The 19137-nt window shown below is 39.1% G+C and overlaps 1 pseudogene; it reads left to right on the top strand.

Annotated features, from left to right (window-relative positions):
* Nucleotides 1-16553: 16553 nt before the first annotated feature.
* On the top strand, nt 16554-18785 carry LOC145139609 (uncharacterized; annotated as a pseudogene).
* The last annotated feature ends 352 nt before the right edge of the window (nt 18786-19137 follow it).

Genomic DNA, 19137 nt, shown 5'->3' with positions numbered 1-19137 from the left:
CTTAAATGTTGCTCGTGCTGATCCTTGGTCTTGGAGTAGACCATATTATCATCAATGAATACAATCATAGATCGATCCAACATCAGCCTGCAAACCCGTTTCATGAGATCCGTGAACGCTGTTGGTGCATTGGTGAGCCCGAATGGCATCACCACGAACTCGTAATGACCACAACGAGTCCTGAAGGCTGTCTTCTGCACATCCTTATCTCTAACCCTCATCTGGTGGTACCCTGATCGCAAATCAATCTTGGAAAACCAAGATGCACCCTGGAGCTGATCAAACAAATCGTCAATCCTCAGAAGTGGGTAACGGTTCTTCACTGTTAGCTTATTCAACTCCCGATAGTCAATGCACATTCTGTGTGAACCGTCTTTCTTCTTCACAAATAGAATCGATGCTCCCTACGAAGAACTGCTCGGACGAATAGAACCCTTGTCTAGCAGCTTCTGTAGCTGCGTAGACAACTCCTGCATCATAGGTGGCACCAGGCGATACGGATCCTTGGCTATAGGAGTTACATCATGTACCAAATCAATCTGAAACTCAACCTGCCTCTCGGGATGTACTCCTGGTAAATCCTCGGGGAAAACATCAAGCAAATCCCGCATAATGGGTACCTGCTCAACTTCGTCGTGCCCTCTACCCGTGTGTTAGAAACATATGCTAGGAACCCAGAGCAACCCTGCTGTAAATATCTCCTGGCCCTCGTAGCTAAACAGGGAGTTGGCCCATGAAAAGCACTCTCAGCAGAAATAGCCAGTTCTCCCCCGCTTGGGGTTCGAACTCTCACCAACTACCGCTCATAATCAATCACGACCCCATTAGGGCCCAACCAATCCATCCCGATGATAACCTTTGATCATCTCAAGGGGATCAACACCAAATCAATAGAGAACCTCTCACTAAACATGTTCAAGACACAGCCACGAAAAATCCTCAAAGCACTCACGATACGGTCGTCCGCAATCTCCACCTCTCGAGGGGAAAACAAAGTCCCCAGAGCATATCAAAACTTCTTGCTAAGCGCAAGAGATACAAAGGACCGGGTAGCCCCCGAATCAAACAGAACATGAGCAGACAATCCATTGACCAAAACGGTCCCTATTTAAGATCACAATAAACATATGCATAAACAAAGAAAGCAATAAAATATAGAGATAAAACACATTCCACTAACCACATATGGCGCTGCACGGGCCTCATCTATGGTCAGCTGAAAAACCCTGCTCTTCATCGCAGGAGCCTCCGCCTTACCCTGGCAGCAAACGGTAATCCTCAAGGTGGTTGGTGCAGGCGCCGTCACTGCTCCCCCGTACAATCTCTGACAATCGGCCTTTTTATGACCGGATGATTGCAGTGGAAGCAAATCAGATCCCTCATGGGGAAATCCCTGCTCACATGGTCCAACTGGCCACATCTAAAACATCCTGTACCCACCGCTCGACAAGCCCCACTGTGCGGCTTACCGTACTTGCCGCAACGGCCCCGGCCCTGCTGGCCTCTGGTGTGAGCATCGAAAGTCTTGGGCATCTTAGCCTGACCCACTGTTGTCTAAACCTACTTCGGCTTCCGCTTCGTATGGAGCTCCAACTCAATATCCCGCTTGCGGGTCTTCTCGATCATATCATTCAGGGTCTTGCACCCTGAAAAACTCATGAACTCTCGGATGTCCTCCCTCGGCATATCATGATACCTCGTCTTCCTCATCTCCTCATACGCAGTGTTCTACGGGACCAACAAAGCTCTCTCCCTGAATTTGGCAGTGATCTTTGCCACAGTCTGTGTAGTCTGGTGAAGGTCATGGAACTCCCTCGCCAGCTGCTGCACCTCGATAGCTGGTGCAAACTCCCTCTAAAACCTCTTAACAAAGTCCTCCTATGTCATCACTGCCACTGTTTCCGTCCCTACAGCTCGGGTAACCTCCCCCCACCAGTCCTGTGCTCTGTCCCTCGGAAGGCAGGATGTGAATCCCACCTTTACTCCCTCAGGGAAAAAGTTCGTCAGTCGAGCATTCTCCATGTCAACGATCTAGCGACGGCTAGTAATGGCGTCCTTAACCCTAAAGAACTCAAGAGCCCTACAAACCTTGAACTCCCAAAATGAGGGAGTTCGAGCTCCAATCTGACCCGCAACAATCTCGGCTCAAAAAGTCTTGAGCCTCGCATCCATCAACTCCATAATACCATCTTTGATGGTACCAAACAGTACAGGGGCAGCATCCAAAATACCACGAGTAACCTCAGCCGATATGAACTCGCACATCCTCTCATCAATTGGTTCAACACCTGAACCTGAGCCCAAACCAAAACTCGAACCCAAACCTCCTCGAGTAATCATCACCATCCTCAAACTTAAAAATACAACATATTAACAATCAATTATAACTCGAGGGAAAAAATCACAACACGAAGGCCTCCTTAGAGTTGTCAGGTCTGCCCTTGTCTCAGGTACAGATCCTGTGCTTCCAGTAGTATGGGCCCAATACTACCTTCCACACCTACCTGTACCTTATTCAAGGCCAATCCTGATTCCTCCAAGTCACCATACTACAACTAAAAACAAATCATATGCTACACAACATATATAACCTAGGAACTCCCAACTCTCACCACTATCAGTACCAAGAATCTCAATCAACACCGCTGGTTGCCTTATGCATGCAAGTTGTACACAAAATAGGATCACATAGACTATCAAATGAAGATTCTACCCTAAGTCCACAACCAAAAAAGGAACAAGAATGAGGCTAAATCGATCATTCTAGGGCTATACAATCCTAATCATATACAACTTTGAAAGCATACACTTAGCAAATAACTGGGCCGATATCAATTCCAAGTAATACATGGAATAAAGTTTTATTGGGCTATAAGGCATCACATAAATCAGACAATTCTATCATATGATTCCTGAAGGTATTCTTAGCCCTAATCTAGCATGCAGTTCTCATACCAAGCATACAAATCATAACACATAAGTATGGTAAGCCTGGGAACCACTTACTTGAGCTCGGATGATCGCAACCGTCAAACCCACTCCTTTTTGATAAAACCTTTTTAGAAGTTTAAATTTTTATGATTATTTTCCTTAAGAAGATTGCCATTTCCTCAGTTTGAGTTCTGACACACCCGTAAGTGTATCTGAATCCCTCAAACCAAGGCTCTGATACCAACTTGTAACGTCCCAAAATAGTGATAAACTTTTTTATTTAAAAAACATTCAGATCATTCATTAATTGTTTGGAATCCATACAAATCATAGTATAAAATCATCAGAGTACAAATTATTTCAAATGCGGAAACCATGAGGGGAGGATGATGTGTCATCACGTCGGGTCCTTCTCTTTGGAACTGGAAGTACTTGAAACAAATAACAGAAACTGTAAGCATAACACTTAATTAGTTCCCCAAGTACCAAATACCACACATGAAAGAATAAAAATGGTCTTTTTGTTCAGTGTTGAGGGCCAAATCTCGGTCTTGCATACAAATGCTAGCGGCCAGATCTTGGTCTTTCATCTAATTGCCAGGGGACAGATCCTAGTCTTTCATACAAATGCCAGGGGACAAATCCTGGTCTTCCATATAATCATCACAAGGCATCCAAAATTCTACACAACAAACAATGGGCTGGCATTGGTGCCTTCGACGCATGGATCTAGTGAGGAAACTCACCTCAACTGCTAAAAAACCGAGATAAATGCTCGGGCTGTTGGACTGGAGAAATCCTAGTGCTAACTAAACAATAGAGTCCCAATTAATAATTGAGACATAACCCAAAAATAAAAACCTACAATAATTGCCTAATGTCCAAGGACAAAAAGGGCCAAATTAGTCTTTTAAGCCTAACAAAACCCTATGCCCAACCTCAAGGATCATCCAAGGTCCAATATGGGCCCAATCATCAGAAGTGGCCCAACAAAAAGAAATCCTAAGGTCTAGCCCAACAAGCAAGCCCAACTATTAAGGCCCAAAAATCACTCCAAGCTGGACCGAGCCGTACGCTCGTCGTACCAACTGGTACGTGCAGCGTACTCAGCCGAAGTGGGAGGATCGCGCCTGGGATGCAGTACGCGCGGCGTACAGGGAGTTACGCCTGACGTACACACCCCTCATGGAAAACCATGCAAAAATGTCTTAATGCCTTAAGACCCTATGACCAAAACTTAGATTTGAACCCATTTATACCCCTAAGGCCATAAAGTTGCAAACTTTATGCCTTTGCATGGCTACAAGAAGCCCAACACTAAAAACCTAGTTTACTTCACCCTTTTCTTATAACATCCCGAAAATCAAGGGTAAAATTTTCATTTTTAATTTAAAACAAAACACCAATTGTCTTTCATTCAAACATTCAAAAGTAATTTATAATAAACAATCATCTGAGTAAAATCCCCAAATCATCACATTGCAAAACCATGGGTGGATGCGGTACAGTCACCCCAGGCCCTTCCCTTTCGTATCAAAAGTACCTGAAACCATAAACAATAAACCGTAAGCATAAAGCTTAGTGAGTTTCCCAAAATACCACATATCATACAAACAATTGAGATTGTTATGTGCCAACCATAGTCTTGCCATTATGCTACGAGCCGTATCATGGTCTTTCCCTGCCAGGCCAGGGGGCAATACCTTAGGTCTTACAGACATGTGCCAGGAGCCACCTCCTGGTCTTCCATGCAAGCATCAACAAGACAACTAGCAAAATATCTACATACATAACTATCTACCTATCTGCCAGTGTCCGATCCCTGGTCTTGCATACAATTTTCTAGGAGCCACCTCCAGGTCTTCCATACAAATGCGAAGGGCCACCCCTGGTCTTCCAATACGAAATAAGCCAATGGGCTAGCATTGGTGTTGTCACACCCCCGACCGAGGCGGCGGAACACGTCGGGCTGTGCGACTAAGTTCATGGATCACAGGTAAACTGAACATATAGCACAAGTACAACAATAAACAAAATAGCATTAATGTTCCATCTTGATATTTGAATACAAGGTTTTAATAAATAATAATAATACATGAGTTGCCTTAACGGATAGGCATATAATACAATAGTAAGTAAACTAGGTCACCTGTAATCCAATCTGTCTTGAATATATGTTTAGTGATTTCCTGAGAATACATGTAGTTTTGAGGGTCAACACAAGGTTGGTGAGAGTTACATGTTTTCTACTAAAAGCAGTAATACTTTTAATAAGTCTAAAAAATATTATCTTTGTATGTATAATAATACTTAAAACAGTGTTTGCAACGAGTCTTTAAAACCCCAAAATGTATTTCTGTATAAGTAAATCCTTACTTTAAACTTTGTTTGTAAAGAATCTTTGAATATCCTTGAAACCCAAACTGTATTTTTACATAAGTAATTCCATACTTAAAATAGTTTTGAAATCAACCAAGCCCATGGTTGGTAGTGATATATATATATATATATATATATATATATATATATATATATATATATATATATATATATATATATATTCTAGTTAATGTTTATAGTGAGTCCTATAACCGAGCTACGTGATTTGAGTTGTAACGTCCGTGTTTCTAGGCTAGGCATTAATGATGATGAAATAGTCTAGGTCAACCTTTGTAACTCATTTTGAGGAAATAAAGAGGAATTATTTGATTATTATGTGAATTATGTGTTTTATGCTTAAATAAGATTTAATTAATTAAGAATAAATATGAGCATCGAAAATAAATATTAGATAAAGTCGATATGTATTAAGAAAGTTGTAGTGGTCGTGACAAGGATTCTGGATATATAAAGAATACCGAAATCCGAGTTATAACGAAGAAGTTATGACCTGTCGAAGTTCCGCGACAAAAACCGGCACGGTGCCGAATGACGTAAAAAGTGACTTTTTTTGATAAAATACTTTTTAGCCTTGGTGATCTAAATGAAAGTTGTAGTGTTCGTTAAACCGAGAGTATGTATAAAAAGAACGTCCAAATCTGACTTCGTATGAGGAAGTTATGATTTTTCTAAGTTTCAGCTTAGCAGTAGACAACTAAAAACTCGAATTTTAGATTGAGTGATTTTTAGCCGACACAACCTAAACGAGAATCGAAGGTCTCGTCAATAGTAGTACAACGGTAAAAAGACAGACGAAAACGGACGTCGGATGAAGAAGTTATGAATTTTTAACGGATTTCCTGTCCCGGTCTGTTAAAAATAATAATATTAAAATTAAATTCAAAATTAGCCGATGAAGTCTAAACGAAAGTTGTAGAGCATATTTTTACCTACGTGTGCATATAAAGAACGTAAAAAACGGAGCCCGTATGCGAACGTTATGGATTTTAGAAGTTTTGGCTCAAAAATCGAGAAAAACACGAAATCCGAGAAATTTCGCATGGTCCGGAATAGGCCACGTCACCTCGCCTGCGGAGCTGCCCCGTGTCCGATCTCGGTGATTCATTAGACGCATGTCCGATCCGGAGAGTCGTCCGAAGCGCGGTCCAATAGGCGTCTGACGCGTGCCCGGTGACTCCTCGCATTCGAAGTCGCCTCACCTCACATCCGACGTGTGTCGCACCAGGTGTCCGAGCCTCGCATGCGCTCCACCTGCCCCTCGCATCTGCTGCCATGTGTTCGCTTCTCAGCCCTCGGATCCGAAGCCTCCCCCTATAAATAGAAGAGTGCGAACCCTCCCGGTGGTAATTTGAAAAATTGCCATATTTCACCCCTAAACCAATATTTCTTCCATTCCAACTTCCCCCAAAGCCCCGATATTATACCGAACACCCAAAATACGTTCCGAAGTGCCCGAACACCCGGAAAAATTTATCTTTTCGGTTTTGAAGCGCAAACCTCGCAGAGCCCGGTTTCTCAATAAAACTCTCGGTTTTATTAGAAATGATTGTTTTAGGGAACGAAGTGCTGCCCAATTATCGTTAAATCAAGTGAGTGTGTAGTCACTTTCATCTTACACATATATATGAAGTATTTTCCATAAAATATGTGCTATGTGTAATTATATTAATTGTTTATTTGAGATGACTGTTGAACAAATGTTTTATACAAGTTTTAAACTGTATATGTATTTTTATCTACAAATATGTTGGGTAAAAAATGGGTAGACGAAATAGTCGATGTGTGTTAAAATGATGAGAGGCCTCGATGTTGTTGTTGTTGTTGTTGTAGTCATCTAGCGGAGTATAGATGACGACCACAGACCTTTCTAGACAGTCTAGCGGAACACTAGCAGGTTCGCAACTTGTAGGTGTTGGTGAACTATATGTTCATTGGTGTTCTCCATCCCCTCATGGTTGCCTTTAGGACATGTATGGCTGAGGAGTCCCCTTAGCAGTAATGTCCATCCCGATGATAATCCTTAGGCTAGGTCCCTTGTGATAGGTGTTTAGGGACGTAAAGTGAGGATAACGGGAATGGGTAATCAGGGTTATTGTTGATTGATGAACTTAATAAGTTTATTATTATTGTGGGTTGAAAATCCTATATGCTCACCAGGCTCCCAAGCTTGACCCACTCAGCTTTTTATATTACAGGTAGTGGACCCCGAGCATAGTCGGATGATGATGAGAGATTTTTGGATTATAGGCCAGTAGTTGTAAATAACTGTTGTAAGGATTATAATGTCTTGTTTATGCTTTTGATCTGTATCAGAACATGACATCCCGAGGTTTTGATATAAAATGAAAATATATATTTCTTAAAGAAAGGTTTTGATAAATTTTTATCATGTTTTGTTTTGGGAAAAATTCCGAAACATCTTTTAAAAGGATTACTCTGATTTTATTTTAAAAGCATAAACTAAATCGGTCTTTTTTGGCCGAGAAATTAGGGGATGTCATAGTTGGTATCAGAGCACTAGTTTAAGCGAACTAGGAATCTGTATGATTTCTAGACTTAAACTTAGAATGCTAAGTGATGATTGTGAGATGAGTGTCTAGTATATTTTAGACACGAGCACTAGTTTATTTTAGGAAAGATGCCTAAACTGTTTTTATGTGCTAAATGCTATATGTTTGCCATATATGCCATTAATTGTTCGGATATATGGTCTGTTGCCGAACGGATCTGGAAACCTTATGTGTTTAGGATTCTAAGCGTACGATTACGATATTAGAACTAGCACGTGAACGTTTTGGAGTGATAAGGAGAATTTAAACGTCTATCATGAATAAAGATCTAAATTCGCCTTATTTGGCATATAGATCAAATGGCAAGAACTCGAAGTGGAGCTGGAAATGCAAATAGAAACCAGCAACCTCAACCCCAACTGGTGCAACAGGTGCCTATAGCAGGAGCTGCACCAGAACCCATCACCATGGCTGGAGTACAAGCCATGATTCAGACAATGATGGCTGAACAAAGGGTGGAAATGAGGCAAATATTGCTGAAGAATAGGAGTGAACCTTCAATTCCTGTTGAACAACCTTAATTAAATGACAGTCGGTCTGGGGAAGGAAACAATAGTAGATCTGTTGGTCAAAATGAACCGCTTGTGGTTGGGAGAAATAACCACGAGGATAGAGTGGAGAGAAATGGATGCAAGTATAAAGACTTTATGACTTGCAACCCATCAACTTTCACTGGAAAAGAAGATCCCGTCGGAGTATTGGATTGGATCTCGGAAATGGAATTGGCTTTCATGACATGTGGTTTCCAAGGCAAGTTACAAACCATATTTGCGGTGCGTCAGTTCAGAGTTAGAGCTGTTCGTTGGTGGAACACTCTGGGGAAAACCCTAAGCCCTAATGAGCCACTGCAACTGACTTGGGCAGAGTTCTTGGTGCAATTCAAGCGCAAGTACTGCTCGGCCCAAAATGTGCTAGAGCTAGAAAACCAATTTCTGACGTTGAAAAATGGAAGTATGACAGTTGATGAATACACAAATAGCTTCACAGACAAAATGGAGTTTGCTTTGCGTATTGTCCCAGATGAGCTGACAAAAATCGACAGGTACGCAAAGGGAATTCCATGGGGGTATGCAGTGCCAATGCGTCAGGCACTTACTTTAGAGGCAACTATCTGGGCTGCCAAGTCTGTTGAAGATATGATTAAAGGGAGAGCTTCCAGCAAGGTTGAAGTTGGAGAAAAGAGAGAGTTTGAAGGAACTTCAGGTTCTAATAAAAAGAACAAATTCTCGAAGACTTGTTCGAGGAAATTCGGAGGAGGAGTCGACGCCAAGTGGTGTGACAAGTGTAAGAAGAAATATACTGGGAAATGTAGCGATGAAGTCACTTGTTACAAATATGGAAAACCTGGGCATTATGCCAATGAATGAACCTTCAATAAGAAAGTCTGTTATGGGTGCAATGAAGAGGGGCACATTTTGAAGGATTGCCCGAAGAAGAAGGATGCAGCAAAGCCCAATCTTCCACCAAAGCCGAATGCGAGAGCCTTTCAGATGACACTTGAAGCTGCGAAAGAAGAAGCTGATGTCGCTTCATGTACCTTTCTCGTAAATGAATTGCCTGCCCAAATTTTGTTTGATTCTGGAGCCAATTACTCCTTTATTTCGCATGAATTTGGTAGAAAACTAGCTTTGCCTGTTGATAGACTAGTTAATGCTTTAATAGTCGAGGTTGCTAGTGGCAAGTTTATACCTGTTAGCCATCGTATGAAAAAACCTTCATTGACTTGAATGGGAATAAGTTCCACGATGAATTATTGCCTATCGAGTTAAACGGTTTCGACATCGTTCTAGGAATGGATTGGCTTAGCGCCAATGATGCCGAAATATTGTGTAGGAAGAAGATAGTAAAAGTAAAACCGCCAGGGAAGGAGTCGTTTATGGTGTATGGAGACAAACGCAGAGTAAACTCTGGAATCGTTTCCCTAATGAAAGCCATAAAGTGTTTGGCCAAGGGATGTACATCATATCTAGCATTCGTGATCGATGCTAAGAAGGAAAAGAAGGAGGTGCAGAATATTTCGGTGGTGTGTGACTATCCGGAAGTCTTTCCCGAAGATCTTCCCTGATTGCCCCCTGATTGACAAGTAGAATATCGTATCGACTTGTTACCAGGAACGACGCCAATAGCAAAAGCACTGTATCGATTAGCACCAACAGAGATGAAAGAGCTTATGACACAACTTCAGGAACTATTGGACAAAGGTTTTATTCGACCTAGTTCATCACCCAGGGGAGCTCCGGTGTTATTTGTAAAGAAGAAAGACGGGAGCATGAGAATATGCATCGATTACAGAGAGCTGAATAAGGCAACAATAAAGAACAAGTACCCGTTGCCGAGGATTGATGACCTGTTCGATCAGTTGCAAGGTTCGAGCTATTTCTCGAAGATCGATCGTAGGTTAGGATATCATCAGCTAAAGGTAAGAGAGCAGGATATTGAGAAGACTGCGTTCAGAACAAGATATGGACACTATGAGTTCTTGGTTATGTCGTTTGGACTGGCCAATGCCCCAACATCTTTCATGGATTTGATGAATAGGGTTTGTAAACCATACCTTGATAAATCCGTGATAGTGTTCATAGATGATATTTTGATTTATTCAAAAAGCAAGCAGGAGCATGACAAGCATCTGCGTGAAGTGCTAGAAGTTCTGAAAAAGGAGAAGCTGTATGCAAAGTTCTCCAAATGTGAATTTTGGATTCAAGAAGTCCAATTTTTGGGTCATGTGGTTAACCAAGAAGGGATAATGGTTGACCCAGCGAAGATTGAAGATGTGATGAAGTGGGAACAACCGAAAAGTCCTACGGAGATCCGAAGCTTTTTAGGATTAGCTGGATATTATCGAAGATTTATCCAAGGCTTTTCTTCGATCGCTACTCCATTAATAGCTTTGACCCACAAAGGAGCTACTTATACTTGGAATGAGAAGCATAAGGAAGCTTTTGAGAAGTTAAAGAAGAAATTATGTGAAGCACCGATTCTTTCTTTGCCTGAAGGACTTGATGACTTTGCAGTTTATAGCGATGCATCTGGAGTTGGGTTAGGTTGTGTTCTGACCCAAATGGATAAAGTGATAGCATATGCATCGAGGCAATTGAAAGATAATGAAAATAACTACCCCACTCATGATCTGGAGTTGGCAGCGGTAATATTCGCCTTAAAGATATGGAGGCACTATCTTTATGGCACTAAATGAAAACTTTTTACTGATCATAAGAGTCTTCAATATCTCTTTAATCAGAAGGAATTGAACATGAGGCAACGACGCTGGCTAGAGTTACTCAAGGACTACGACTGTGAGATACTTTACCACCCTGGTAAAGCAAATGTTGTTGCTGATGCTCTCAGTCGGAAGGTAAACCTTGAAAAGAAAAGGCCAAGAGCGTTGAGAATTGAAGTTGTCTCGACAATTGTGGAAAGTATAAAGAAAGCTCAAGAGGAAGCTTTAAAGAAAAATGACCGAAAGGAAGAACGTTTGGGAAAAACGTTAGTGTTTGATACAAACGGTCAAGGACTGAAGGTATTCCAAGATAGGATTTGGGTACCTAAGACGGAGGAGTAAGAGATCTTCTGATGGAAGAAGCTCACAAGACCATGTACTCGATTCATCCCGGCAGCAAAAAAATGTATAGGGATCTAAAACCCTACTACGGGTGGCCGACGATAAAGCTCGATGTTGCTAAGTATGTGGCCGAGTGTGTAACATGTGCTAGGGTTAAGGCACAACATCAGAAACCGTATGGGAGTTTAGAACCTTTACCTGTACCCATGGTTAAATGGAAAGACATCACCATGGATTTCGTGACTAAACTGCCCAGAACAAAGAACGGTCACGACATGATTTGGGTGGTCGTTGATCGCTTCACTAAGAGTGCGCATTTCATAGCAACCAACGAGAAATGGTCTATGGATAAGCTTGCGAATTCTTATGTGAAGGAAACTGTGAGGCTTCACGGTGTTCCATTAACGATTGTATCAGATCGTGACGGTCATTTTACCTCAAGGTTTTGGAGGAGTCTACAAGAGGAATTGGGTACCAAGTTGTGTTTGAGTACAGCTTACCATCCGCAAACCGATGGTCAGAGCGAACGAACAATTCAAACGTTGGAGGATATGCTGAGAGCATGTACCCTGTAATTCCAAGGTAACTGGGATGAACACTTACCTCTAGTAGAATTTTCCTATAATAATAGTTTCCACTCGAGCATCAAGATGGCACCTTATCACGCTTTGTATGGAGAAAAGTGTCGAATGTCGTCATGTTGGCTGGAAGCTGGGGAAAAGCAGTTTATGGGACCTGAAATAGTCCATCAGACTGCTGAAATGTTGAAAGTGATTAGGGAAAGGATATTAGCTGTTCAAGATCGTCAAAAGAGTTATGCTAACAAGAAAAGACAACCGATATCATTCGAAGTTGGAGATTCGGTTTTACTTAAAGTCTCGCCGTGGAAGGGACTTATAAGATTTGGTAAGAGGGGAAAATTGAGTCCAAGGTTTATTGGACCGTTTAAAGTTCTTCAGAGGATCGAGAATCAAGCTTACAAGCTAGAATTACCATAAGAACTAGAGGGTATTCATAACACCTTCCATGTGTGTTATTTGAGGAAGTTCATGGGAGATGTACCCGACATAATTCCAATTTCTGAATTAAGATTGGATGAAAACAAGAGGTTAATTGAAGAACTAGAGGCAATCGTTGACCGTAAGACTAAGAAGTTGCGACGCAAAATGGTCGATTTAGTGCTTGTGCGATGGAAACATACGAATGGGCCAAATCTCACCTGGGAAACGGAGAGTGATATGATGAGTCGCTATCCACATTTGTTTGCTGATGTGTGATTCCGGGGACGGAATCATCCTAAGGGGGAGAGAATTGTAACGTCCGTGTTTCTAGGCTAGGCATTAATGATGATGAAATAGTCTAGGTCAACCTTTGTAATTCATTTTGAGGAAATAAAGAGGAATTATGTGATTATTATGTGAATTATGTGTTTTATGCTTAATTATTAGGATTTAATTAATTAAGAATAAAAATGAGCATCGAAAATAAATATTAGATAAAGCCGATATCTATTAAGAAAGTTGTAGTGGTCGTGATAAGGATTCCGGATATATAAAGAATACCGAAATCCGAGTTATAACGAAGAAGTTATGACATGTCGAAGTTCCGCGACAAAACCGGCACAGTGCCGAATGACGTAAAAAGTGAGTTTTTGATAAACTACTTTTTAGCCTTGGTGATCTAAATGAAAGTCGTAGTGTTCGTTTTACCAAGAGTATGTATAAAAAGAACGCCAAATCTGACTTCGTATGAGGAAGTTATGATTTTTCTAAGTTTCAGCTTAGCAGTAGACAGCTAAAAACTCAAATTTTAGATTGAGTGATTTTTAGCCGACACAACCTAAACGAGAATCGAAGGTCTCGTCAATAGTAGTACAATGGTAAAAACACAGACGAAAACGGACGTCAGATGAAGAAGTTATGAATTTTCAACGGATTTCCTGTCCCGGTCTGTTTAAAATAATAATATTAAAATTAATGTCAAAATTAGCCGACGAAGTCTAAACGAAAGTTGTAGAGCATATTTTTACCTACGCGTGCATATAAAGAACGTAAAAAACGGAGCCAGTATGCGAAAGTTATGGATTTTAGAAGTTTTGGCTCAAAAATCGAGAAAAACACGAAATCCGAGAAATTTCGCATGGTCCGGAATAGGCCACGTCACCTCGCCTACTGAGCTACCCCGTGTCCGATCTCGGTGAGTCATCATACGCGTGTCCGATCCGGAGAGCCGTCCGAAGCGCGGTCCAATAGGCGTCTGACGCGTGTCGCACCAGGTGTCCGATCCGGAGAGCCATCCGAAGCCGCCTCACCTCACATCCGACGCGTGTCGCACCAGGTGTCCGAGCCTCGCATGCGCGCCACCTGCCCCTCGCATCTGTTGCCATGTGTTCGCTTCTCAGTCCTCGGATCCGAAGCCTCCCCCCTATAAATAGAAGGGTGCAAACCCTCCCGGTGGTAATTTGGAAAATTGCCATATTTCACCCCTAAACCCATATTTCTTCCATTCCAACTTCCCCCAAAGCCCCGGTATTGTACCAAACACCCAAAATACGTTCCGAAGTGCCCGAAGACCCGGAAAAATTTATCTTTTCGGTTTTGAAGCGCAACCCTCGCAGAGCCCGGTTTGTCAATAAAACTACCGGTTTTATTAGAAACGATTGTTTTAGGGAACGAAGTGCTGCCCAATTATCATTAAATCAAGTGAGTGTGTAGTCACTTTCATCTTACAAATAGATATGAATTATTTTCTATAAAATACGTGCTATGCGTAATTATATTAATTGTTTATTTGAGATGACTATTGAATAGATGTTTTATACAAGTTTTAAACGGTATATGTATTTTTATCTACAAATATGTTGGGTAAAACATGGGTAGACGAAATAGTCGATGTGTGTTAAAATGATGAGAGGCCTCGATGTTGTTGTTGTTGTTGTTGTTGTTGTTGTAGTCGTCTAGCGGAGTATAGATGACGACCACAGACCTTTCTAGACAGTCCAGTAGAACACTAGCAGGTTCGCAACTTGTAGGTGTTAGTGAACTATATGTTCATTGGTGTACTCCACCCCCCTCATGGTTGCTTTTAGGACATGTATGGCTGAGGAGTCTCCTTAGCAGTAATGTCCATCCCGATGATAATCCTTAGGCTAGGTCCCTTGTGATAGGTGTTTAGGGACGTAAAGTGAGGATAACGGGAATGGGTAATCAGGGTTATTGTTGATTGATGAACTTAATAAGTTTATTATTATTGTGGGTTGAAAACCCTATATGCTCACCAGGCTCTCAAGTCTGACCCACTCAGCTTTTTATATTACAAGTAGTGGACCCCGAGCATAGCCGGATGATGATGAGAGATTTTTGGATTATAGACCAGTAGTTGTAAATAACTGTTGTAAGGCTTATAATGTCTTGTTTATGCTTTTGATCTGTATCGGAACATGACATCCCGAGGTTTTGATATAAAATGAAAATATATATTTCTTAAAGAAAAGTTTTGATAAATTTTTATCATGTTTTGTTTTGTGAACAAATTCCGCAACATCTTTTAAAAGGATTACTCTGATTTTATTTTAAAAACATAAACTAAATCGGTCTTTTCTGGCCGAGAAATTAGGGGATGTCACATGAGTGTACCTCATACAACGCTTCATTGGACGTTGTAGTAAAAACAAAGTTTTAAAAACCGGTTCGAACCGGCCGGTCGAACCGGGAACCGGTGTAGTGTCCGGTTTAATTAGGACCGGTTTTATGTTAGATTCGATGCCGGTGTGAACCGGCCGGTTATTGTTATTTTCCGGTTGTAATGATCCGGATTCGTTTAAACGGGTGAGAAAAACTTTTTGGGCTAAAATATGGAATGCGTGTTGCAGCAAGTATAGCATGTTACAATTTACATTGAATGTTAAAGCACAGTAGGTCAATTTTTTTTATCTCTCGTTATCTCCATGGTCGACGTAATCAATAGTTCAATACTTAATCTTCCATAATAACGTTGCTCTTTTTTAATCTAGCATTCATCTTCGAAAGCCGCAACCTACTACAGTCTACAGGTAAGAATTGAGCACATGTGTTTTTTTAGTTCAATTTTAATCGGTGAACCTACGATCCATAGTTCATACATGATACATGACTTTAATTAAGTCAATTGAAAAAAATCAATACATAAGTCCTATCCTCTTTACTTTCACCATACATTATTCTAATTAATTTTGGTTATGACTTATGAACGATTACCCACTGTTTAAGTTTATTATATATATATATATATATATATATATATATATATATATATATATATATATATATATATATATATATATATATATATATATATATATATATAGGGAAGGGTTATTTGGAAAACAAAAAAAACCCTAAAAATCATAAAAATGCATAAAAAAAATACCAAGACATCACAAAACTTTTTTTTGAATTTTTTTATCAAAAAATCGCAGCATTTTTTACAATTTCGCTGAAAAAAAAAAAATCAATTTTTTTTTTTTTTTTGTAAAAAAAAAAATTTCGAAATTTTTTTTTTCAGCGATTTTGACCTAAAAGTTGCGATTTTTTGATAAAAAAATTCAAAAAAAAGTTTTGTGATCTTTAAGTATTTTTTTATGCATTTTAATGATTTTTAGGGTTTTTTTTAGGGTTTTTTGTTTTCCATAGAACCTAAACCTATATATATATATATATATATATATATATATATATATATATATATATATATATATATATATGGAACTTCAAAAATTGTTTGGTCAGTCAATTTGTATTTGTCAAATTTTGTTAGTTTTAGTTTATTTATGTTTGTTATTCTGATTTTGAAATTGTTCTCTGGTTTTATAATACAGTTTAACATGGATTCTAGAGACAAACAACCAATGGAAACACAATCTCAATCACAACCTTTCGTTCAATCAAATGTAAGAACGAAGACGGATAAAGCATGGGAAACAAGAGTTACATATGTAAATTTTGTCAAAAAGTTTGGCGTGGTGGTGGCATAAGCAGAGCTAAGAAACATCTTGCCAGTGTTATTGTGACATATCAATTTATACTAAAGTATCTCCAGAAGTTCGTTTCTTAATGCAAGGTCTTTTGAAAGGAACGACACAAAGGGAAAAACGTAAAGCTAGTGGTGATGGCATAAATAATGTTACTATCTCGGATGACGATGAAGAGACGGAAGAAACACAAAATCGAAATGTCAAAGCACGACCTAATAAAGAAAGAAAACGGAAAGGTACATCAAGTTTTCATCATTTCTTCACAAAAGGTATAAATGATCCTTCTCAACCCACTATTAAATCTGCCATGCAAACTAAGCAAAAAATACATGAGGTCGATTTAGCAATTGCGATGTGGTTCTATGATGCGTGTGTACCTATGAATGCTTGTAACTCTCCTTATTTTCAACATATGGTAGATAAAATAGCAGGTTTTGGTCATGGGTACAAAGCACCTAATTATCATGCTAGGAGGGTCAATTTATTGTCAGATGCAAAGAAGTCTATTTCATTGTTAATTGATTCATATAGAAGTCAATGGATTGAAAGTGGTTGCACAATTATGAGTGATGGGTGGAGTGATAGTAGGCAATGCCATTTGATAAATTTTTTGGTTTATTGTCCGAAAGGAATATCATTTCTTAAATATGTTGATGCATCTGATATAGAGAGTAATGCTTCAAATTTGTGTAATTTGTTTTGTTGAGATTGTTGAAATGGTAGGACACAAGAATGTGGTTCAAATTGTTACTGATAATGATGCCAATTACAAACTTGCTGGTAATAACCTATGTGAAAGATGTCCTTCTATTACTTGGTCTCCATGTGCAACACATTGTCTTAATCTTATATTAAAGGATGTTTCAGAATTAGATAATGTAAAAAGTTTGGTCACTCTTGCGTCTAGGGTTACTGTTTTTATTTACAATCATAAGTGGCCCTTGAATTGGTTAAGAAAAAGAGATGGTTGGACAGAAATCATCCGTCCAGGTGCTACCCGTTTTGGTACTGCGTTTATTGCATTGAAAAGTTTGTATGACCATAAAGCCGATTTACAAGCAATGGTCATATCTAACGACTTTAAGAAGATGTTGAAAGTGAGAAATGCGGTTGAATGTAAAGATATTGTCTTGAATGAAAATTTTTGGAAAAATTGTTTGATTACGGTAAAAGTGATGACTCCTTTGTTAAGGCTTTTGCGGTAATGTGATTCAGATGAAAAACCTGCATTGGGTTATGTTTATGAGGGAATGTATCGGGTAAGAAGAGGGGTAAAGGAATTATTTAAGAAGAAGAAAGAATTATACAAGCCTTATACTGACATAATTGATCGTCGTTGGGATAGAATGCTAAGAAAAAGTATTCATTGTGCAGCGTATTGGTTAAATCCAGTTTTTCAGTATAATCAGGAGAATGTTTGTTCTAAGAGAGAGGTGTTTCAAGGTGTTCTCGGTATGGTTGAGAAGAATTTTTCTGGTACAAGCATTTTAGATCTTACACTATCTCTAGGCAAGTTTCGTGACAGTGAAGGTACTTTTGGTAGATATAGTGTCATTGCTTCTCGTACTAGTACACGTCCAGGTAAAATTTTACTTTTGTATACTATTATTAACTATATTATTGTGAAATATATTTTTTTCTTACCATTTTATTTGTAGATGAGTGGTGGAAGTTATTTGGTGGAGATACTCCAATATTACAAAAGTTTGCTATTAGAATAATAAGTCAAACCGCATCTTCTTCCGGTTGTGAACGTAATTGGAGTGTCTTTGAAAGGATTCACACAAAAAAGAGGAATAGGCTGGAACATCAAAGACTAAATGATCTTGTATTTGTGCACTACAACTTGCGTTTAAAAAATAGGTATGTTATATTATAATAAAATATTTAATTAATAGCAATGTCATTTTATTTTTACAACTTTTTTTGTGAATGATTTTGTAGACTCAAGGTTGATAAAAGGTCTTACGATCCTATTGACTATGAATGTATTGATAAGACAGATTTTTGGGTGGTTGAAAAAGAGCCGGAAGGAGAACTTGATTACAATGATTTAGAAAATATGATTGACGAAGAAGAGCATGAACCGACTTCTCAAACACAAGGTGACATTTTTTACCATAAATATTAATATAGTGTTATAATTTTAGTTTATTATTAATCTATTTTGTGACATTAACATTGTTTTTTTTATATTGTAGAAAAAGAAACCGATCCTGTTTTTAATAATGATGAAGTTGACAGTGAATTTCATTTATTAAGCGATCGTGAGATTGATGCATATAACACTCCAATGTCTCAAGATCCATAATTTGATTTAATCTTGATGCGTTACTTTTAAGCTAAAACTATATTTTTTTTAGGTATTACCTTTTACATTTTTTTGGATGTATTTGGATTGATATAAAACTTATGGCAATGTGTTTTTAATGTGTTTGGATTGATCTACAAATTTTGTCATATGCATTTTTATTGTTTGAACGTGTGGATGTTAAATTATTGGTTTTATATAATTATATATATGCAGGAAAAAAATAAAAAACATAAAAAAATTAGAAAACCGGTTGAACCGGCAGTTAAACCGGTCAAACCGGAAACCGGTCACCAGACCGGTTCAACTAAAAAACCGGTTTTTAAAACATTGAGTAAAAATTGTATACACC

The sequence above is a fragment of the Lactuca virosa genome, chromosome 9 (assembly GCF_052849685.1).
Source record: "Lactuca virosa cultivar CGN04683 chromosome 9, Lactuca_virosa_CGN04683_v6, whole genome shotgun sequence".
NCBI lineage: Eukaryota > Viridiplantae > Streptophyta > Magnoliopsida > Asterales > Asteraceae > Lactuca > Lactuca virosa.
This window is presented reverse-complemented; position numbering and strand designations above follow the sequence as displayed.